Source organism: Harpia harpyja, chromosome Z (assembly GCF_026419915.1).
Source record: "Harpia harpyja isolate bHarHar1 chromosome Z, bHarHar1 primary haplotype, whole genome shotgun sequence".
Taxonomy (NCBI): Eukaryota; Metazoa; Chordata; class Aves; order Accipitriformes; family Accipitridae; genus Harpia; species Harpia harpyja.
The window spans coordinates 34,688,789-34,713,482 of record NC_068969.1 but is presented as its reverse complement, the minus strand read 5'-3'; the positions used below and the strand labels follow the sequence as shown (position 1 = coordinate 34,713,482).

At 41.1% G+C, this 24,694-nt stretch overlaps 1 protein-coding gene and 1 long non-coding RNA gene across 4 annotated transcripts in view; one reads left to right on the top strand and one right to left on the bottom strand.

Moving 5' to 3' along the window:
* Positions 1 to 3,314: 3,314 nt before the first annotated feature.
* LOC128136736 (uncharacterized) lies at positions 3,315 to 23,879 on the bottom strand. Of its 2 annotated transcripts, none has more exons than XR_008233457.1 (3): positions 23,597 to 23,879; positions 17,409 to 17,522; positions 3,315 to 7,331 (listed from the first exon to the last, which is right to left on the bottom strand). It is a non-coding gene; the product is annotated as an uncharacterized LOC128136736 (long non-coding RNA). The 2 variants fall into 2 exon arrangements; XR_008233456.1 differs by lacking the exons at positions 3,315 to 7,331; positions 23,597 to 23,879 and adding exons at positions 13,644 to 16,988; positions 21,125 to 22,027.
* Positions 23,880 to 24,121: 242 nt separating this feature from the next.
* Positions 24,122 to 24,694, top strand: part of ATG10 (autophagy related 10) — an 80,533-nt gene continuing 79,960 nt past the window's right edge. The window contains exon 1 of one of the 2 annotated variants that reach the window (XM_052777469.1): positions 24,122 to 24,159. The gene's annotated coding sequence lies outside the window, so the exon portion shown is untranslated. Of the gene's footprint in view, positions 24,160 to 24,482; positions 24,636 to 24,694 lie in introns of those variants that run through there. The other variant, XM_052777471.1, reaches the window with a different exon arrangement.

Genomic DNA, 24,694 nt, shown 5'->3' with positions numbered 1-24,694 from the left:
GACCTTTTTTGGGGGGGGTGAGGGGGTGTCTTTCTAGTTAGTACAGTTGTGTTCTGGGGAAAAGGAGTTGCTGTAATAATTTGCCCACCATATACTTCTGACTCTGCCAGCTGTGGGGCACAGGTGAAACATAAGTGACAGTGTTTTTGGACGAGTTTCCAGATACACAGCTAAGTCATTTTCACCAGTCCTTATTTCTAACCGTAACAAACTATGCCACCAATGAAAACTTGCCTAGTTTTTAAAAGCTTAAAAAATTGCTGATGGACTCAGGAAAATAATGAATGAGTGTATGGCTGTATACATTTGAAATATGCACAGTTTCATATTCTTGTGATACTTTTACCTTGCTAATTGCATTTGTCTCCAACATTACTTGCCCAGTCTTTAAGTGAAAGGTATTAGCCTAAGTGAAAAGTCTAAGCACTGTACTCGTTCAGATTCAATTACTTGTAAGTTAAATAATAAATTAATTTGCAAATGTTGGTATCAGATGCCTTAGTGTAGGGCCAAGGTAGGACATCCACGTACAGAAGGTGTGTGGGGCTGGGTGCTGGTAATATTGAAGATATATGGTTCATTGAATATTTTCTTGGAACTTTTTATCGCACTTTAAAGTCATATGTTAATTACAGGTTGTAATTACATGATTTTTATTCCAAAAGTTTTATTTCAAAGAAGTTTTATTTTAAAGCCTATTTTAAAGTAACATCATGTGGATAACAACCTTTGAGTGACAGAACTGATAAGGAATTCATTTGGCTTTGGGATCTTAAGAAGTGCCTTCCCATTGGAACTATGTATCCCCATGAACCGCAGGTGAGGGAGTGTTCGTATGATCCTTCAGATGTATTTGGTTTTATGTTCCTCTAACAGGACTGCCAGTCTATTTAAATACCTAACCCTGTGAGCTGTTCAAGCTGCTGGCAAACAGTCGTTTTGGCTTCTGCTGGAACCAGTGGTGCTCTTTGCGCATGAGATGGTTGGCACCTTGACGGATTGGGCCCTGGGGTCCCCTAAGTCTGTTGCCTCAGCTGACTGCAGTGGGTCTACCATCGAGAAGTCTGTGGGTAATATACTGCTTTAGCGTTGCAGATAAATAGTGACTTTTGTGTGTTTGACTTCTTAAACCTTCTTGGAGAGGCACAAATTATTCGATCAAGCTGTTTATCAAAGCTGTTTCTGAATGAGGTCTCGAGACACACATTCATCAGTCTGAGCAATTTCCTTCTGAGACTTTTAAGGGGTTCCTTCTCTAATCTGTACCTATAGAAGCATTTTGGTAACTGAAAATGAATGACTAAACAATTCTGTGGTTTCAGGCATGCATGCTCATACAGTATATGTCATCAAGCATGCATGCTCATACAGTGTATGTCAGTGATTGCTAAGATGACCCATTCATTCATCTAAATTTGCTGAGGCATATTAGAGGCTGCTTACGCAAATTTCTCTGAAAATGGCAGACGAATGCCTGTACTCTAACTTGACCCACTTGCCACCATTTTGTTTGCAGGGCACATAAATAGATCAGCAAAATTTGCTCTTCATACACTTGAGGCGGCATAAGTTGTGCCTGCATAGAGGACACTGAACTAGCCAATATTTGAATTTTCTTGTCATTAGTCACACAGATCCCGTGACAAATTTTGGTAAATTCAGTACAACTTGAGGTAAACTGGAACAATAAAAGTGTGGGGCATAAAAAGTAACCTCAGTGTGATAGTTTGTCTTCTGTACTCTTAGTCTGTATGCTCCCCCTGCAGCCTAATGTCACTCTAATGAGCTGTGTTTATAAAATATCTCCCTTTGTAACAGTGTTAACAGAAGCTGGTCATCAGCCTCAGCTGAGAGCGAATTCATGCAAGGTTGGCCTGAACATGGTAATCATGATTTTCTTGTCAATAGTTAGCATTTAAGTGCACACCTTTTCTTTTTTAATTTATTTAGTATTTCCATTAAAACTACTGTTTAAATGTTGGAATAATATCTGGAATGACTGGAATATTTTGACATTCAATTCAGTGTTTAGTATTCTCATGCAGTAACTTTTAAACTCTTTTTACAACAAACACCCAGTTATATATATATTACCATGTCCTGCAGGGTTTGTGTTATGCATATTTAATAATAAGGCAGGTGTAGAGAATGTATTGCATGAGAGTAAAGATAAATCTGGTGCAGCATTGTTCCGCACAAAAAAAAAATGGTGGGGCAGTAGATACAGCTATGATAAACAAAAAGAGTTTGTGCAGTAGTCACAGTCCACAGTTAGCTGGTGTAACGATTTAATACACAGATGAAATGAAAGTAACTGGAAGAAAATGGTTTAATTTCTTTAGAGTGCAACGACTGTACATTCAGTGAAGGCTAAATCCTAAAACCCTAACTCAATTGCAGCTGAGGAAAAACACCAGAATTGACTGCATTGAAAATAATAGACTAATGTTTTAAAAGAGTCCTCAAAATAGTAGGTCCAACTTATTTTCCTTGCATGTTACCTGGTGGTAACTAGGTAGTGTCTGAAACTTCTGAAATTGGCTAAAGTTTTTTTCTGAATCTAATTGAGCTATAATCTGTTCCACATTTTACACAAAAATTACTTGTATTTTAACTGCCTTGTAACTGTAAGTGCATCTCGTGCATATTTTTAATCCAAGTGCAATATTTACCATTCATTAAGAGGGTCATATGATACCTGGGCATAACAGTAATAATCGAAGTCCATAAACACAAGGCAACTTTGCAGGACCCTACAACTGCTTCCACTGAAGCTGGTGACAAAACTCCCAGAGATCTCATGGGTACAGGATCAGTTTTCTAAAAATTTTATGGTAATACAAATAAACAGAAATAATAAAAGGGGAAGACTGTGCCATGGCCCATGCAGATGAAACTCATGTTTTTCTAAAGTTTTCATGCTAACTTTTTGTTCTTCTTCACTGCAGCTGATAACCATCTCTACGATGTTTTGTGCAAGAGTAATTTTATGTTAGTGTTCATGCCAGTTTTACCAGAGAATACTTTGCCTGAAGTTGGAATCTGTGGCTGTTTTATAATGTCTATCATGTTTTCACATGTTTAGCAGTAGTGCTAATGAAGGTATGATACATAGAGGGTGTGCTAATTTTATGTTTAGCTAAAACATGTATAATGCTTAGGTTTGAAAATGAAGGTGGTAAAAACTAAATTAATGAGGTCTGGATAAACAGTTGCTAATGGATTACATTATAATAAACACTCCATGCATACTTTTTGTCTGAAAAAAATTGCATTGTGTTGTCTAACTGCTAGATAAATTTCTTAGCCTAGAAAAAAATAATTTGTTAACTTATAGTTATTATCTCTTGAATTACTTTAGATTTGGGCAGCAGTTTATTTATTGGTACAGTGGCTACCAGTCTTCTAGTCATGAATCATGGCAGAGTATTTAAGTTACCACTGTGGACAAAATCTTAAATCTTTCCTTCTTATGGCAGAGCTTACAAAATGTTTTTCCTTACTGTGTGTTAGGAAATTACTTAAATAATGCACCAAATGCCCATTTAGCATGTGGCTTGATTCATTAATGTATACAATAAGAAAACATAAACATCTGAAGTGTGGATTTAACATTTCAGCAGCTCTCTAAAATGTGCATACAGTCAGCAAATGAACTCAGTGGGAAACTGAAATCTGTATTTATAACCCACTAATGATAAGGTCTGAACTGCAATAGTGACCGCACAATCTTGTATCTGACAGTCCTTATGTAAGGTAAACCTTTTTGCTCACTACCTCATTAATTGCTATTGTCTCGGCAGAGGCTTACTACTATATTCATGATGATGCATAAAACTAACTAACATCCAGCTTGTCCTGTTCTTTCTTTATCCACTTTATCTGCTTGCATTTCTTTTAGCTCCAGAAGTTAACAGTTGTGTTAATCTTAATTTCTGTTTGCAGTAACTAAGAGAAGACAGAGAGGAGGTAAATACTGGAACTATCAAGATGCAGTTCCTGTCTAGTAAGTTTTCTGGCTATTATTTAAAACATTTCAATATGTAACGTGTCAGAAAAGTTTAGTCTGAGTCCTGGCTTGACTACTGGTGAGTGAGGGTAACACTTTGGGAGTACTTGGTTCCTCTGATCAGTCATTAGGGGCCAAATCTTGATCCAAGTGTCGAGTGATTTCAGAGCCTTTGTGCACCTCTGTTGCTCAGATACACGGTGTGAGAGCTGTCAGATTGGTCTCGAGAGGGTTTCTTCCTTGCTGAAAAAAAGGGTCACAGTTTGCACATAGTTTGTCAGGAGAAGGAGAATGTGTTAGTTGAAGGTCTGCTGTGGGTCACCTCTGCAGTGACTTCAGATGGTGCAGAGTTGCCCTTTGCAGAAGGAAGGGATCGGCGTGGTGCAATACGAACAAAGACTGTATTGCCAAGAGTGTGAGTCTCCTGCGGTAGTACCAGCCCATGCACATCGACAGCAAGGTAGTGTAGCAGGAACCATTCTTCAGTTAAGGAGGAGTGGACATGGCTCTCCCCTGGAGCAGTCTGGGAAAGGTTATTCCAGAGTAGTGCAAAATGATTGTTTTCATATACCTCTATGTGCTAATGCAGCTCCCACAAACTTCAGCTGGAGTTACACTGTAATACACCAGAGGTAAATGGCATGCCACGTGAAAAGCACCCTCAATCTTTTGCCTGTACGTTTTTTGAGGGAGTGCTGTGATGCTCTCGGATTGCATATTAAAGGTGTCTCAAAATTAAAAGCGCTTTGACTGATCATGAGAAAGATTAAATCTGTCATCTAAGAGCTGAGTTTGATAATACAAGGATAGGGACCCCAGCTAACAAGCAAATTTACTGTTAATTTTTTGTTACAAAAACGTACCAACAGTTTACAAGGTCCAGATACCACTTACAAAAGTCCTGTGAGACCTAACCTGTTCCCCACAGCCTTGCGAGCATTCATCATTGGCTGTCACCCTGCTCAACCTTAACTTTCATTTACTGTTCTGTGGTGGTAAAAGGATGTATCCTGTCTGTTTTGTGTAGCAGTAGTTAGATGTAGCAGAGGTATAAAAAGAAATATCTCTCTAAAGTGTATTAAAGCACGTCAGTTTAGGTTGTAGGTGCGGTCCTGCTGGGATTAGTTAGTGTAGTAAAGGAGTTTTTTTATGAAGAGAATTAAACTGATTGATCTGATTGGAGCTAGGAAATGTGTGGATTATATGATTATGTGGCTATCGCAGACTAGCGTGCTTGTATTTATAACTATTCTGTGTTACCACTACAATTTGTGTGGACGGCTCTGTGCGTCCTTCGTTTTCTCTTTTGGGGGAAAATAGTTACTGTTACACTGTTAAGTCTAGATACTAGCATTTTTGGCTGGGGAGAATAAATGGCTGTAACATCATCAGACTTGCATAGATCTATGCAAGTATTCCAAAAATGTGCATGTTGTAAACTGGGAGGGAATAATAATGAGCATGGGAGACTGTAGCTGATGTTAAAGAAGCAGATCACTCAGTTGTACAGTGTAAGTTGTATTCCCTCTAAAAAAATTAGCTGAGCAGGGTGTAATAATCACAGACTCGTTTCTGGGAGTTGAGGAGGAAAAAGTGAAACCAAAGCAGAGCTAGTGCTGCTGCTTTTTAAAACAGGGTGTGTGAGGAATTTGGAGAAAGAGAATGTTTGGGCAACTTTTTTTTGCCTGAAGAAAGAGAGAGGAGACAAAAAGAGTAAATCAGTTCCTTTAAGATTTTTTGAAAAGGGAATAGTTAGAACTTCTTTTCCCAGAAGGAAAAGTCCTCTTGATATGTTAGGAAGTTTCTTCTTGCGCATCAAGGAGGACAGCAATAAGAGAGGGATTCCTGAGGGACCCAGGATCCACCCCACACACACTCTAGCCCAGACTTTTCTTGTGGGTTTGTGCAAGAATGATGACAGTAGCAGAAAAGCAGTTCCTGATTTTAGATCCTGCTACTAAAGTCTTCATGCGTTTGTGGGTTACAGGAATCATGAGGAGATAATCAGTGAGCGATTCAGAGAGGTTGGGGGTGACAAAACAGCTCCCAAAGTGACAATGGGATTGCTCCCTCCATCTCTGGGGTTCAGGTTACCCACCAGCTCAGGTTGTAGCACCACCCTTTCTCCTGGTCTCATTGCAAAGCTCTGGTGCTTGAACTGCAAAGAAGCTGCTGCAATTCAGTCACAGGATGATTCTCTCTCTAATTTGCCCAACATCTTCATCTGTGTTTCCAGGGAGAGGGTGTCAAGCCAACCCCTTCCTGCGATTACAGAACCCCTCACCTGCGGGAACTGCCTGCTGTGTGCCTCTGGTCTCCCACCCCTGGTCGTTGCCTATATGCATCTTTGTGAGCCGCTGCTGTCTGAGCTTTGTATGCTGATGTATTCTGTCCCTTCTGTATTCCCCCCTAACCCAGGCCTAATACACTCAGTTCATGTGTTCTGGTAAGCCTGAGTATTAGACCTCCTATTTCATCCGTATTTATGTTACTGAAAGTTTATTGTAAATGGTGTGGTATGGATAGTAACTTCCTGTGACTGACATGCACATTTCCCGCTGACGCGAGTGTGTTCAGTTGGTAATAACTTCGCCAGTCTTCTGGCTGAAGTTTTCCAGGCCAGTTGTCCACATCCAACTTAGACACGTAAACATGCTTATATATTGTAGTGAGGTGATCGTTCACAGGCACTCTCCCCTTGTCAGTGCCCAGGGTGGACCTGCTTGTAGATGAACCATGGCTTGCAGGAAGGGAGGCTGTTTTCCGTAGGAGCTGTAACTCATTTGGTCTGGAAGGTAGAAGGTATTTGGTTGGCAAGTCAGGATATTGCTAACACAGAAAGGATGCTTTAATGATTAAAACCGTTGAATGCTACTCTGGTAAATCCCATGACAGGACTCTGTCACTGTCGTGACATGAAGCAAGTCATTTAACCAAATTTATCACAGGTGGTCATTGTCTGTGCCCTCCTCTTTTTCTAGCTCCCTGACTGGAGACTCTGTGACCTAATTTGTGGAAGTTGCGAGTGCTCGCGGTTGCAAACAAAATCAGAGGGGACTGTCAGTTCTGGCATATGTCAGTTCTCTGAAAAAAATCAAAGTCCTAGGCATACCAAATTAACAGATACCTCTGATCTTCTTCTGTGCACTGCAGTTCTCTCCTATAAACCAGCGTACAGTCATAGGAAGTACTGCCCTATCTAACACAGGAACTGTGAAGATTCCTCTGATGAAGTGGAATGCTTTCCTTATGAGACACCCCAAAAAGCAATTAATAATTCAGTCTTCCAAACAGGGTTTAAATTCAGTACAGTAAATAAGACCTGCAACAACACATTAGAGAATGAGGAAAAGCATAAAAAATGTATAGCTGCTCATTAAAAGAACATCATCTATTCTGTGCCTCAAAAAGGTGGGCAAGTACTGCACAATTCAGTCACTAGTCACTATACCAGAATGCTGTTGTGTAAGATGGACAAATTAAAGCTTAATTCTGTCTTTTGTGACTTTTGAGTACTTGACTTTGCAAATGTAATAATATTCTTTTAACATATTCTTTTGTGTACGGTATGTATAAATGCTGATAGTATTGCTAATACAGATGTTGCTCTTCGGAGGGCCACTTTACTAGTGGGAGGGTCACTTAAAGTCCTGGATAAATCCCCATTTTGTAAAATCAAAGAAATAATAAACATAAAAGCACCCAAAGAAATAAGCCTGTATATATATTTTAATCCCTCAGCAGTCTTCCTAAAATACTAGGGCACTTCTCCTTAATGAGGCCAACACAACCAAAATCAAAGCAAAGATTCCAGAGAAAAGTTCAGCCAAAATCAAATCAAAAAGAATTTTCAGCTTGTTTCTAAACAGTGCAATTCAGGATCTTATTTTATATATTTTACCAAAATCTCCTATAAAAACATATCTGGAAGTGAGAAAGGATGCAAAGTTTTAGGGGGAGCTGTTTTATTACACAGAAGCTAAAAAGGCCAGGGGGGAGAAAATGCTTAAAACATGTTTATATCAAAAAGCAAATTCTTAACCTGATCTGTAAAGTAGCTATTGCAGCCTTTAATGCAAGATCAGCACAAATACGAAGACAGAGATAATGCAAAGGTTATGAGGCTGGTTTTGCTTCATATGGCAGGTTTTGGAAAGACAGATGCAGTGATTTCGTATGTGACTGGACACTGCAGCTTTTATGAGGAATTATGTTTTAATTGCATAATAAACAACTGTACAGTAAAACTGAGTTCTGTGACAGAAGTCTTAAGATGTCCGAAGAACTGGTAGTTGTCAGGAATGTAATCCATACCTATTGCTCTGAGTCCTGACGTACACACTGTCAACAACCGCCTCAGATAACCAGAATAACTCACAGGCTTGTAGGACAATCCATGCTGGAACGGACCTCAGGAGGTGTCTAGTCCTACCTCCTGCCCAAAGCAGGGCGAGTTATGAGATTGGACCAGGTTGCTCAGGGCTTTTCTCAGCTGGGTCTTGAAAAGCTCCAAGGCTGGAGAGTGGATATTGGAAAACCTCTCCAGACAACCTTGACTGTCCTCATGATGCAAAGTTTTCTCCTGGTATCTAAGCCAGAACTTCTCTTGTTTCAGCCTATGCCCACTGTATTTTTAAAAAATGTGTTAATTGGATTGCAAATGTTACACGTGACTCCTTGCTGATAACGTTTTACATAAATGTATCATTTCAGCGGTAGCTGAAACTGATTGATACTAAAAGTGATTTTAGTATGGAGCAGTAACTGTATGATTAGAACACTCCGAATTCCGAACAAAATTGTAACACTGAAGTAGAAAAATCACTGGATGATAAAATGTGTTTGTTAGCATCATAAATGTAAATGATGAACAATGCAGGTATTCCCCAATGAGAGTAAAACTCAGCAAAATGAAACTGAATGAAAAACTAAACAAGCTCAGATTTGTACAAACTTGTCCTGCACACACCTTCAAGAAATATTATATACTGCTGTGATCAAAAGGATCATCTGCAGTTTCCATAAGATACCATCATTTTATGACTGGCATTTAGTGTTATAACTCATGGATACAAACTTTGAAGAATATTAACAATATCCCATCTAATGACCCTGTGTTTTTTATATCCTCTGTCTCAGCATGTCCACTTGGTGAGAGACTTCTAACAAGCTTCCCTCAGTACCATTCAAAAGGTTTGTGACGTTACTAGTTCGCAGTGACAGAAGACATACCTGGCACTGAAGTGCTGTGTAAATAAATAAAAAAAAGAGCACAGAATGACTAGGAAGGAGGCATTCCCTCATACTACCAAACTTCCCTTACTCATCCATCCCATTAGGCAGCAGGTCAGGGCTAAAGTAAAGCACATGTAGGACTTGTAGGACAGAAAACTTCCCTTTGTAGAGTATATGTTTTTACAACATGCTTTTCTCTGAGTAAAATCTGACTCAGAACATTCCAGTGTTTCAGGCTATTTCTTTATAAAGCTGCAGGGCAAACAATGTCTAAAACACGCAGTAAGATTTGACCACCTGTAACCAGCTGCTACAGATGCTAGAGACTTGTCTTAAAAAGACTACATACAAATAGTACAGGACAAAGGGATCTATATTTACAGGATGGATGCACACTTCAGAGGTAAGACAAGAGCCAACAGAGTAATGAAGTTTATGTTAAGCATTGCACTGTAACCACATGCCCTGGAATGAATTATTGAGCTGTTTAAATGGTCATGCTAATGTTTTTACTTATGAGTTCTTACCTGTAGAGGTATGGTCTCATAATTACTGTAATTACAAGGCTTATGAGTCTCATCACTCAAATCACCTTGCTCCCTCAAGACATTCTCAAAATTGCTATCTGTCTGATTCCCACACGCTAAAAAGGTAATTTTGGAGTAAAGTTTCCACACTGAAAAAACAACTCAAACACTCAGAGGAAAGAAATACGCAGCTATGTCATTCAACCCTCTACAAACTCACAGGTGTCCTTCCTAAACCTCTGCCATGTCGTCCCCACCATCCGCAGCTGACGTAGTGAACTCCCCTACCTTGACCAGGCACACCGCAGCTCATACAATTAGGTGTTGATGATAAGCAGTTAGTCTAGATTGCATACACTATGTAGTGAAAACCACTGCATGTAGTTTTTCTTAACTGGTGTTTGAGTTCATGTCAGACAAGAGATGGTGATGAAGAAATATTTATCTCTAGTGCCACTCTTGATATTTCTAATAGCATCAGCTACAGTACTGAGAGCTGCACTAAGGGCTGTGCTGGCAAGTGTACTTGGGATTAAGATTGTTGAATATTTCTTGGTTTTGTTTTCTTCCTTTAAAACTGCAGAATCATAGAATCATAGAATGGTTTGGGTTGGAAGGGACCTTAAAGATCTGTCATGGTTTAACCCCAGCCAGCAATTAAACACCACGCAGCCGCTCACTCACTCCCCCCCACCCAGTGGGATGGGGGAGAAAATCGGGAAAAGAAGCAAAACCCGTGGGTTGAGATAAGAACGGTTTAATAGAACAGAAAAGAAGAAACTAATAATGATAATGATAACACTAATAAAATGACAACAGCAATAATGAAAGGATTGGAATGTACAAATGATGCGCAGTGCAATTGCTCACCACCCGCCGACCGACACCCAGCCAGTCCCCGAGCGGCGAATCCCTGCCGCCCCCACTTCCCCGTTCCTATACTAGATGGGACGTCACATGGTATGGAATACACCGTTGGCCAGTTTGGGTCAGGTGCCCTGGCTGTGTCCTGTGCCAACTTCTTGTGCCCCTCCAGCTTTCTCACTGGCTGGGCATGAGAAGCTGAAAAATCCTTGACATTAGTCTAAACACTACTGAGCAACAACTGAAAACATCAGTGTTATCAACATTCTTCGCTCTGAACTCAAAACATAGCACTGTACCAGCTACTAGGAAGACAGTTAACTCTATCCCAGCTGAAACCAGGACAAGATCATCTAGTTCCAAAGCCCCTGCCATGGGCAGGGACACCTTCCACTGGACCAGGTTGCTCAAAGCCCCATCCAACCTGGCCTTGAACACTTCCAGGGATGGGGCATCCACAACCTCTCTGGGCAACCTGTTCCAGTGTCTCACCACCCTCACAGTGAAGAACTTCTTCGTTACATCTCATCTAAATCTACCCTCTTGCAGTTTAAAGCCATTACCCCTTGTTCTATCACTACATGTCCTTGTAAAAAGTCCCTCTCTGGCTTCCTTGCAGGCCCCCTTTAGGTACTGGGAGGCTGCTGTAAGGTCTCCCCGGAACCTTGTCTTATCCAGGCTGAACCACCCCAACTCTCTCAGCCTGTCTTCATAGGAGAGGTGCTCCAGCCCTCTGATCATCTTCGTGGCCCTCTTCTGGACCTGCTCCAACAGGTCCATGTCCTTCTTATGTTGGGGGTCCCAGAGCTGAACACAGTACTGCAGGTGGGGTCTCACCAGAGTGGGGTAGAATCGCCTCCCTCAACCCGCTGGCCACTCTTCCTGTGATGCAGCCCAGGATACAGTTGGCTTTCTGGGCTGCGAGTGTACACTGTCAGCTCATGTCTAGCTTTTCATGCACCAGTATCCCCAAGACCTTCTCCACAGGGCTGCTCTCAATCCCTTCATCTCCCAGCCTGTACTGATACCAGGGGTTGCCCCGACCCAGGTGCACTTGGCCTTGCTGAACCACATGAGGCTTACATGGGCCCACTGCTCCAGCCTGTCAAGGTCCCTCTGGGTGACATGCCTTCCCTCTAGCAAATCAACTGCACCACTCAGCTTGGTGTCAGCTGCAAACTTGCTGAGGGTGCACTCGATCCTGCTGTCTATGTCATTGATGAAGATACTAAATAGGATTTGTCCCAGTATGGACCCTCGAGGGACACCAGTCGTTAGTGGTTTGCACTTGGACACTGAGCCTTTGGCTGTAACTATTTGGATGCACCCATCCAGCCAGTTCCTTACCCATCGAACAGTCCATCCACCAAACCCATCTCTAACTTAGCAGCAAAGTCTGAGCATAGTTAAGCATTCTGTAGAGCTAAGTAGTTCCCCTGGCTATCAAGACAGAAATTACTTAGAATGCAAAAGAAATCTTCTATTCTACAGGGAATAGCTGTATGCTTAATTTTGAAAGTTGAGAATTGCCTTATGGCTAAATATGTGCATGTATGAAATCTGAAATTTGTGGAGATGGTGGCTGTTTAGCCCCAAAATACATAAAAGAAAAACAGGAGAAAATGTAAGAGAGGAACATTTAGAAATGTATCCTCTTTCACAGTCCCAAAGAATTATAAAAAATTATTGTCTTTGGAAAGAATACTGGGTAAATTTTGTATCTAAATTCAATTATTAAAGATATCTTAACTCTGCTTTAAGGGCCTAATTATTGCCTCGTTGAAACTAATGCAGAGGGGCATCCAATGAAGAGACAGCATGCTATAAATAGAAATCCCAACTAGAGGGCTGCTACTGGAATGTTCATGGTTCTGTGTAATCCAAACAAGCAGATAAATTAAAGAAAGTTAAATAAATTAAATGTAGGATAATATAACTTCCACTCTCTTAGTGTTATACCTCATTTATGTCTGACTTTACATCATGTGCAGTACAATTATAGTTAAATCTGATTTGTGGCAACCTGAGCTTTGTAAGTGTCATTCCCTTACACTGCATCGAGTTGTAGATACTCCATTTCATGAAGTACCAGATGTTCTCTGAAAAAGAACATTAGTTACAGAAGTAAGATTGGCTTCTTAGGGGCAGCCAGGGGACTTGAGGGCAATGTGGGTTAGTTCGGACCTTTCATCTCCAATAAATCCAAATATGGTAAAACTTCAGGTACTTTTTGATTACATAATTCTTAAGAAGTCTCACAATTGTGAAAAACTTATATTGTCTCTGGTAGACCTTTATCTAATGATATAACCAATAATAATAAAACAATAGGGATCTAAATCTGGACTTACCTTGTTAGTGTTGTATTCACTGAGACTGTAAATAAGGTTACAGGGTTGGGCCCTTAAAGTACTGTTTTACAACTTCTATTTCCAGTCATACTGCAACATCTTACATCTTGTTTAAGATACCAATATGAAAAAAAAAATCATGAAGGAAATGAACACTGCTTGCTAGGAAAACCCTCCCTAAGCTCAATTAAATGTTCTGCTTTTCACTTATTTCATAGTATGTCTCAAAAATCCTTCAGTTCCAGTGGTCTGATTATCTCATCACCCTGCCTTTGATTCCCTTTTACTCTAAAGAATAATATACATTTTCATAATAATTGTACTTTGATTTTTCTATACACCCATGTTTTCACTTGAGTGTCTGAAAGGGCCTTAAGTACTATTGAGTTAGTCTTCAAAACACCTATTACATTATCATCCTCATCCTCTTTCTGCACTTAGATGAAAATAGCAGCAAGAAGCAAGTAACCTGCCAAAGGTAACGGAGAAAGGTAGTGGCAGAGATGGAAGCAGATGTGAGCTGAAAATGGGCGACACCACTCTCATCACTAGCCCCCACTAATCCTCCAGTTGATAAAACAGGGTACAGCAGCTGCTTCTCCACTTCTGGATACCTGCAAAGAGCTGTCATCTCCCAGGGTGCTAACCACTGCTTTTAGCCCCTTCTGTGTCTAAACGTTTTCCTAAAAAGGGAAGACCATTACCAGACAGACAATGTTCATAAGTGCTGTTGAAGACATACGTGGAAATGGTTTTTATGTAAACAAAATGCATCCATCCCTAAAGCCACGTTGTTTGACTGTGAGCAGGTAAGGAGATGGGAAAAGTTACAAAGCGTTGCGATAAAAGGGGATTAAACAGAAAGTGACCTGGATTTGTGTAAGCCTTCCGGATGGCAAGGCATGAGAAACGGGCACCCCAGTTCACTTCTGCTGGGTGCGTCTCATTTGAATTGGTGCTTGGGCGTACGTGCCACTGTTACTACACACGCAATTACTGCGTCTCTGGCCTCTAAATTACAAATCACATACAATGTGTGTGCATTGTGCATTAGGGATCCACAATTTAAATTTACATCTTATTTTGGCTTTGCTTCTTGAATTTGGCTGTTTTCATGAAAATTCCTAGGAAAAGAAATCTGTCTCTTAAACATGATTTAGTTTGAATCATATCCAGTTAACTCTCAATTATCTGTGGACAATATGTGCCAGACATGGCCCATTTTGGTACAGAGCTATATGTAAGCTAAATGCTTACAAGCTGTATTTTAGGTATATATCAGCTAAGGCCCCCTATAAATCCACTTCAGCTCTGTGCAGATCCAGCCATAATGTCTCAGCGTTGTCCTCCAGCTACAAGGAGCAGGGGGGTGCGGCTCCTTTTCTGATTTGCCATGAACCCATCCGGCTGGTGCTGAAATGAAGCTAGTAAATCCGGCCAGAGGAAACCTCATTCCTGCAGCTTTGCACTATGCTCCTCTGTGCTCGGGGAGGACACGCTAGCTCTGCAACCCGTACTCGGCCTGCAGCATTTTGGAGCACTGTACAAAGACACCCGAGAAGTTCAGCAGAAGTCATTTCACCTCCAGTTCTGGGCCTGTGCTGGCTACACTGGATCTCAGCTATTTCCAAGCATGGTCACGCTGATGCTTTCAGCCATGCGGCAGAGTACCTGTATTATCCATGTTTGTCATTCGTCAGGTGTTGCAGCCCCACCATTACTCCAGATAATGGAGAGTAATTACTGGGCTAAATTAATTCTGACATACCTTCATCGACTTCAGCAGCGTTACACTAGAGGTGAATTTGGCCTATGGATTTCGTTGTTACGTTAAGAAGCTCTCAGTGCCGTGTACAGATTAGGGGAGCTGACACTGATGAGCTGGTAAGCTAAAGTGTGCTATTTCACAGTGTTATTAAACAAATCATTCCAATTTCAGTGACAGTCTGCTCTTCAACCTCTTGTCTTACTGACTTTCTTTGACTCTTACTGTATTATTTACCTTGTAAAAATGCTGCATGTGGCTAAAGTACAATGACTGACGCTCAGGATGGGAAAGTGGTTTGGATAACCTCTACACCCTCCCTGCGTGAAATGTTCCAGCGCAGTGTAACTGTGTTACAGGTAAATATAACTTCAGTGAACGACGTGGAGTTACAGCTTCTTATGCCAGGGTAAATTCGGTCAACTGGGTCAGTGCATTTGGGAATCGTAGACTAGAAGTAAGAAATTACAAGGTGAGTACTAGAGGGAAAAAAAGAGTACTGACACTGGAGGAGAACTTATTTGGAAGTTCTGCTGACAGAGGTTTGGGGGACTGGACCCCTACAAATCCTTTTTTTGCACTCATTTCTGCAGTAGCAATCTTCATCAGTTTCAGGGTGAGGGAAGTACTCCAGCATTGTTCAAAGGATCATCTTATTGATACACACCATGACTTTATGCAGCCATGCTGCAGGTTAATCTTTGTCTGAATAAATGTACAGTTTTTCTGGGGGAAAAAAAAATTACAAAATGGATTTGATAATATCTCAGTAATTTAACAGCTGATTTGAATTTTGAAGGTCTGGTGAATTTCTGGACTATATAATTCAAGGGATTGAAAAAAAGCCTTTGGCCTTGTCCAAATAAGGATAAACAAAAGCATGAGAGTTATATATGAACTTATGTTAGTTAACAGAGAACTTTATGAAGTCTGGTACAGAGATGATATTTTAGCATGTGCCAATGTGTCCATTTTAAATGGCAGGTCCTTTCTGTGGTGTGAAGAAAAACATTTTCATTAATTGTTCACTGTCAATTGAATGGTCAATTGCTCACCGCTCACTTCATCATTTTCTCAGGATGGCTTCCGATTCTTTCAAATCCTGGCGGGTGACACTTATGTGTATTTTTCAGGCAACGAGCATTTTCTTTGTCCGTCTTTGATGAAGAAACAAACTCAGCAGACTGACTTCTAAACTCCCCATTAATTGATATGATGTTCTTCCACTGGGCTTCTGAAAGTCTCATCTGCATATCCTGATGAAAACCCCATCACTGGCTGAAATGACATTTTTGTCTTGCATTCTGAAGCATTCAGTACATTTATAATTTCAGTAGTAAGTTTGGAAAACAGGACTCGTGACAATAAAAGATGATGTGTTAGAAATCAACCTTATTCTCAATTTGTAATACCTGCTGTATGATAAAAGAAATGTAATTTTAGAAAGGATTATAATGTTCATGTCATGCTGAGGCTGTTCACTTGCTAGATTTCTCACAAACAGGAAAATACTAAAAATGTTAATTTAGAGGCCATGATCTTATGTTGATGAAAACAATAAAGTACGGGGACTTTCTCCAGTGCTTTACATCAAACTGGATAAATACTCCTTTTTCCATTCCTGTGACAGGCTCATCCAAATAAGAATAGGTAGCTATGCCGCTTGGAAGGCTGAACAAGCAAACAGTCCAGCTGTTTATAAAATAAGAAGGAATGACAGACAATGTGTTTGAGAAGCAATACCGAGTGAGGATTTCAGGAGATGGATTTGGCAGCTATGAAAGAGAATTGGCAACAGAAAGTAAAAATCAGAGAGACAGCCTGGTTGGCGAGACTAAGGGCTCACGCAGCCAACTAGTCCACCTCTGGTAACAGCAGCAGGAGAGGCCGTTTAGGAAAACAAGTGAACCTAGCCCCGTCTTTGGTCCACACCTTGGCAGCCACAATTGCTGTATTAGGGATGCTAGAGAGTAATAAAACATTAAAAAACCTTAACTTCAGGGAGGAGAGGCCTGAAGGAGAACTGTGTAGTCATCGAGTACATCCGCATTGGATCTCACGGAAGAGCAGATCTACAGTTGTTTGTGCAAGCCCCTCCCTGTTCCTTGCTGTACACAACTCTATGGGGTTTGGAAATCCTGTGAACTGGACACCTTCAGCCTTGGCATGGACAGAAGCCAATACATTTGACCCTGACCCTCTGCTTGAACCAGTGCAACGCAGGTGAGATGAAGTATCTGGAAAGACAGACAAGGGACACACCAGACAGGAAACACAATTCTCACTCCACCTGGTTGCAGTTTTATGTATTGCTTTCTCTGTTGAATATTAAGGGCAAGTTCCATGGTTTAGGTTACTTTGTTTCTGCACCCATTTAGCTCACATTTTAAAAAGTGGCTTTCAACTGGTAACAGGAAGATTGTTACCAGGCTGTGCACCTGCACTTGAGAGATACATGACAACATTTTTTCTAAGTAAACTGGTAAATTTCTTACAGCAGTATCTCCAATCTGCTATTCAAAAACTTGCACTAGTGTTAACAGGCATACTTTCTGACAGCAAAAATCAGTTTAATTTCAGTATTGTAGGTCCATGTTCACAGCCCAACAAATGTTTTCTAGGGTACAGCAGTCCAGAGTCATATCCACAGCTTTTACCTTGCTGACATCAGAAGTTATTTTCACAGCGCCAACGTGTCTTCAGTCAGCCAAATGCCCACTCCAGTTCTACTGTTCCACTGCTAGGTATGCAACTGATTTTTCTCTTGGGACCTATGCAATTAGAGAAGGATTTCATGATGTTTAATAAGAGAAATTGCTACTAAAGTAACAGCGAGCAGTAAAACTCCATGGCTAACAGCATGACTGGGAAGGACTTAATTTTGTCTGTGAGCTTAAGCACTAGGCTTCTTTACTTTGGTGTCACCAGCCTTGCTGTATTTCCCGCATTGCTATTCAAAACACTGTCCTTATCATCCATCAAGCCTTTACTGAGCTAGAGCACGTTGCTCTTTTGGCTGGTGTAAGTCTTTAAGGACAAACTGGGGGCATCTGCAGTCCCTTAGTATCTCCAGAGCTATCCCGGACCTCACTCAGCTACAGAAGCATTAGTCTCTGAAAGCCATTTATTTCCCCCTTTGGGATCATAAGGGGAAAAAACAGGGTTTTGCAAAGCAAAATGAAACCCAAGAAACAATCTAACTCCTGGAAAGACATCTATGATGATCCCCAGGAATCCTGAAATCAAACATACGGATCAGGTACATCCCTTGTGTGCAGGATGTTGTATGCATACAGTGCTGTGACATGAATAATATGTGTTAAGTCAAACTTGCTGGGATACAACATGCACTGAACTATACACAGATACTATTTAACAGGCACCCCCCTGGTGATGTTGTTGGCTGTATGTTAAATGTTCAGAGGGAGTTCTAAGCCAGGAAAAGGGTTTGGTATACATTGCAAAACAGCCTTGGAGTAATTATTTCAGCCAGTGTAAATTAGAGCAACCATAAGGGAAAGTTTGTCTCCTAGACAGCCTGAAATGAGGGAAGGTGGCTTCGTGCCTCCTCGGCTTTCCTGCACTTAGCTGCAACATCAGTACAGCAAAGGCTAAAGTCCTGATCCATCGTGCAGTTTGTGTTGCAGGCAGGGTTTGGAGTATATTTAGGCTTGCACTTCAGCAGAACTTGTTAAGCATGAAGCGCAAAAGTTACTGCTATACATCTCCCTGGATGAGGGTGCACACCTGCAGTCAGGAATTGGCCATGACAAGATCACCTCTTGGTGCCCTTTCCCACATGACAGTTCTTTAGTAGCTGCACATTGGTCAGATAGATTGGTCAGAAAGTGGTGCCCAAACAGAGTATCTTAGTAAATATGACTGGGTGTTATGACTGCTACCAGATTAATTAAAAACCAGTGTTTGTTTAAAGTAATGTTTTATGCACTTTGGTGGAATTTTAATTCTTGTCACTATTCATTTGTTCAAAAGTATCTGCCTTGTAATGATAGGAATCCATCTGCAATTTTTGACTAATGATCAGTAACATTATGTGATGTCTGCTACTACTTGTATTACTTTTTGCTTGGCTTCTAAATTTCTTCGTATATTTTTCTCTGCAAAAATGATAGTGGAGGTTGCAAGCTTATTTTATTTTATTTTATTTTTTTCGTTTTGGGTAGTTTCTGTTGTTGAATTGCTTTACAAAAAAAATGTACAATCTGTCATTCTTCATTGATGAAGAAATTCCCTCTCATTCTTCAATTCAGTCAGTCTCCTTAAATAACAGAATTCTTAACTTTTACAGTAAACCTTCAAGTTAAGCTCCTAGTCTCTGCTCTACACAAGGCAGATGATAACTGGTCTGGCTCTTGCCTGTCATTTCCCATCCAGGCAGCTTCCCTCTTGACCTTTCTACCTATCATGTGAGGAAAAGATTCTCAAAGCACAGCTTTGCATGTTACATTATATCATTTTGGGTTCATAATATGTTGTAGGAATCAAGAATAAAGTCCTGTTTTCCTAGCATCAATATCTGTCCATCTTGACTCACTTCAGTGTTAATTATGAGCTGCTAATTTTATATGTGGACCTGCATGCCTATACCAGATGAATAATTGGAATAATTTACTCTGGAGCTTAGTACTAGGCTTTATTACCTTATATGTGTAAAATGAATCCTAGTTCTGATCTAGCTAGCATCTTGAACAAAAATATTTCACACATTGTACTTTGAACTAGTTTCTAATTTGCTGATTTTAGCAAACCAGACAGTGGTAGCATAGGTTTGCTCGTTTAATAAAACAGGAGAGACAGACGGTAACTTGCTTATTTATTACAATTATATATATTTACTATAGGTTCTAACAGTATTCTTTTATTGTACTTTCATATAATCCTGTGTTATAATGACCTTTGCTTCACCATCTGCAGATATTTTAATGCTGTTTTGACCATGAACTTGTAAGCCGATTTAAAAATTTATCTTTCTGTATCAATTAGGCATCCTCATTATTCTCAACATCCCCCAAATCTAATTTCCCTGCTTAGGAGCAACATTTTTGAGGCCTTCAACTGCTGTTATCTTTTATATTAATGACCTAAGTATTTCATATGTAGCCTGTCTCCAGTTGATTTCGATATGTATTGGTCTAATAGGAAAAAAAAATTAAATAAAACTAGAATGGAACATGAATAACAGTAATAGAAAGAGAATACAAAACAAATGAAAAAAAAAAAAACAAACCTGAAGCTGAAAGAATTACTGAACTTTTAGATGAAATAAAATAAGTAAAAGTAAGTAGGAAAAATTGCCAAAACCAGAAGGTGGCAACAATTGCTATATTATGCTAGTACTTTCTTCAGTGCTGGTTGGTAGCTGCTGGAGTGGAATGAAAATACTCATGAAAAATGTATGCTGTTTGTATGCCTCTCAGTTTGTTTCATTTTGAACTTTCTCTCAGAACAATCACAGGGCCCAAGAGCAAGTATGTTGAAGGCACAGATGACGCATCCTCAAAATTCAGCTCCATTTGCCAGCCTAACACAGTCACCACAGCCTTCAACAAGTTACTTAATTCGTCTTTTTCTGCCAGCAAAAGGAAAATAACACTACTTGTCTACCTTGTAAGAGCACTGTAATATTACAGTGATTATTGGAAAATAAGGCTTGTTAACAATTTTGAAATAGTAACTCTCTACCTACCAAGTTCTATCAGGGGAATTTCAACTATTAAGTCCCCTAAACAGACGAAGCAGACGAATGCAGAATATCTTACTTTTAATTCTTATAATGTATTATTGGTGCAGAATCTCCATAGGCACTATTAATTTAATGACAGACAATGAAGAGATTTAAATTAAGCAGTCAGCTGTGGTGAATGTTTCCTAATATCAATTTCAACTGGAATGAAGTCCAGCTTTCATTTTTGCAGATGTTGTCTATATATGCAATCCTTCTTAAATTGTAGATATGCTCCTGTGACCATATTAGTACAGCAAATGAAGAAACTATTTGTTATAGCACAAATGATCGGGTTTGAACACGCTGTCCGATAGCCTCACGAGACATTTTCAAAAGCATTTTGCTTTGGCTATACCATTATTTCTTATTTGGCTCACCTAGCATTATTATTTTATTCTAAAACTTTGCAACCCCAGTACTGTCAGGCACTGGCAATAACAGATTATTATCTCTTTTTGTTTAGCAACATTGCTCAGCATCAGAAATTAAGAGTAATCAGAAAAGAAAGTGGAAGAAATAGCATTAGAATTACTGTGAATTGCTCAGGATCTGAGCCATACTAAGGAGGATTTGTGAAGATGAATGTACATCGTGTTAATTCTATCAGTCCGAGAGCTGTAATGTTACCTTCTTTCCTTGGAGAGTAGAGTGTTGCCTGAACTGCTTGACTGATCAATGGGTTTTGAATGAAGCTGTGTTTCTTGGGACCAAACAACAGGATGAAGAGATGAAAAAGACCTTTTAGAGATCATTCAGTTCACCGCCTGGCTGATGAAGGATTATTTTCCATGATCTTTAGTTTAGTTCTAAAATTCCCAACCAACAAAGTTCCTACAACAACTGTAGTTTACTCTCAAAAATTACCAATATGTGATAATGTATTAATATGTTAATATCTATATATATAATATTAATATATTTAGAATAAAACAAACCAGTCTGATGACCTATTATGCATTTGTTTTAAGTATATAAACATCTAAGTAGTGACACAAGGAATAGGACTATTAATGCTTCTGTATGGCAGAGACGAGATGGAAACCTGAGGCATTTATTCAGAGTACAGGCAAAAGAAGGAAGAGGAAGGAAAGCAACCCTCATGCTGGGACTTCTTGTCAAGTAATTTTAGAACGACAGCAAATGCATTTCCCCTGATACAGAGGCACTCACTGCAACTTACTGAAATGCCCTGGCAACAATACTGGAGATGACCAAGCTGATACCAGGTGCTGTAAGAATATACCATGAGTCTGATTTGCTCTGCAGACAGACAAAAAGGGAAACGCACATAGAAAACTGAAACTATTAGCCCAAACTTGCCAACAGCAGAGCCAGGATTAGAATCCACCTCTAGTAGTTACAGCGTCCTGTCTACATAGAGATATGTAGTATTTCTATTAGCAATAATGTATGGATATTAACAGTTTTTCAAAGTTAAGTGTTTTAGACCTTAACTTCTCTAACATGAAGACTTAGTTATGCTTGTCACGAGGAAGCCAGCAAGTCCTGAACGGGGATATTCAGGTCAACCATTTATTATTTTTAACAATACATAATTACTTAACATTGTATATGTTCAGCTTAATGTCCATAGACAATACTGCCTGTTTGTGACACTCCAACAGTACAGCTAAAGCCTATACTCTTTAAAAATGGCCACTAGTGTTGAAATCCTAGTTACTGGATGTCCTTCATTTTTACAGGGGCTGTGTACTCAATGATTTTAAATAAAGGGATCTGAATATATGGAAACTATGGCTTAGTTTTCTGGAAACTGCCAGTCATGGCGACTCCTTTGCTAACCAGTGAAAAATCAGGGCCTTATCAGCCACTTTTTCAATGAGCTATGTCTTAAACCTGATGACTCTTCCGTAAGAAAATCCAGAGAGACAGTAACAAAGCTAAAATTAGAAATCAGGAGCTGTAGCTTCCAAGGCAATGCATATTATGTGACATTTTTTCAATACCACAGGCATTTTCTGTTAGCAAAAATGGCTTACAGAATATATTCCACAGTGTAAAAATCTTCCCTCAAAACTCAGGGTTGGATGACAACATGGTGTTTACTTACCAAATTTTAAAACCCCAACATTTAAAAGAAACAGTGAAGAACAATATAAATAATTAATTTTGATGATTAAATAATTACTATAGCATCACAACTTGTAGTTATAATGGCATCACCCAATCTATGCAGCTGCTTTCAAAAATAATATATGCAGTCAAAATAGTAATCTATGGAGGTACCATAATCTGTTCAAAGCACATCACACAATTAATAATTTTCCAGAATACCTTCATGAAAAAAACCTTTGCTTATATATACCTAACACTGGAAACTACAGACTTAGATGGTACATTTCACTGTTCACAAAAAGTAGTGAAAATTATCTTTAAGTATGAATCACGGTACATATTTGAAGAACTTGGCTGCTAACAGCCAAAATCTAGAAAATGGAATTTTAAGAACAAAGAGAAATGGTTTACCTCAGGGATATTCCAGCAAAAAGCTTTGGCCCTTGTGAGCTCTCCACACCCAGCAAATTACAAGCAAATTAGGAACTGCACAGTTGGAGAACGTCACATTACAACCAGCTAGAGCAAAGCACCATTTGCATATGGAGGCTCTCCACTGAGCAGCATGGTCTCCAAAGGTGATAGGATAGCTCTTGTTTACTCTTAATGCAACAGTCATAAAGCTCTTTAAAATGGCCATTTACAGCTAGAGAGGTAAAGCCAACATTTTACCTTCCACGTAAGTCTATGCAAATGTACTGCATTCCGCATAGTACAGTTTGGATAGCTTAGTCATGCCAGACAAGACCTTACCACTGAAAAATGTATGGTTTAATAGAATCATAAATTTAAAAATAATTATTCTAGCATTTGTGTAGCAAAACAGCTTCTGTGCACCTACCAAATTTTCAGATCTAAAAGCAATTATGAAGACAACACAGCTGGGTAACAAAATGAACACCGAACTACACATTGGGCATCTCCTGGAAACAGCTCAGGATTACGGTTTTGGCGAGACCCTGCATTTCTTCTTCTTTTCATCCAGACAACTGTATAACCCTTTTGGATTACTCTTCTACTTACCGCCATGTTATGTTACAAGGCAGCACTCAGGTCACCTGGCCATTTTAATTTCACGTTCCCCCTCCTCATCTTCGTCAGGGACAAGTAATAACATTATATTGTAGGGAGAGAAGGGCGATTAAGTCTGTGAAACCAGTTAGAAACATTCAGATAAAACTGGCATTGTTGAGCTTCTGGAAGAAGGCCAGCCTGAACTAAATTTATCTGCGGCGAACACTTTTTGGGGGCGGGAGTCGGGGGCCGACAGAAGGGAGCTGGGAGAGAGGAGGGCCTTTCCAGAGGCTTGCCGAACACGCTCACGTCCGATCGCCTCACACAGCGAACGCGAAGGGCCGCAGGAGGGCCGGCACCGCCGCCCGCCCCGCAGTCCTGTCAGCCCCGGCTTCCCGCCCGCCGCGCCGTTACCACCCTCGCTCCCCGCCCACCCCCGCGGCCGGAGAGAGCCCCTCCCGCCGCGCATGCGCAGCTGCCTCCCTCCGGCCGCTGGCCGCCGGGGGGCGCGCATGCGCGGTGAGGGGGGGGGGGTGTGCGCGACCCGGAGCTGGCGGGAGGAGGAGGGCACGGTATGTGGAGGGCGGTGCGGCGGGGCTGCTCCCTCCCGCTCTCCCCGTCCCGCGTCCCTCTCTGGGGTCGTCCTGGGGGGTGCGCCCCCCCTTTTCTCCCTGCGCGGCCTGCGCCGGGCCTCGCCTCTTCACATCACCTCAGGCGGGACGGGGCGCCCGCGCCCCGCCGCTCCCCCGGTGGACGTCGCCTGGCTATGGCGGCCGGCAGCAACCGCCCCCCCCCCCCCCCCACCCCGCGGCGGGAGGCCTGAGGGGGCGAGGGCCGCGCCGGGGGAGCCGGCGTGGCGTGGCGTGGCGTGGCGGAAGGGGCTCCGCAGCGCGGGGCCGGCGAGGAGGAGAAGGAGTCGGCCCGGCGGGGGCTCGCCTGGCCTCCCTGCCGCCTGCGAGGCCCGTGGCCGAGTGCGACGGATGAGTTGGGATCTGCTCGTCACTCTTGCTGGGGTGGTTTCAGAAAGAAAGGGAGGCGTGCTGCACAGGTACCAGCAGCCTGGTGTCTCTTCACAGCTGCTAAGTTCCTAAAGCACATAGCTCTGCC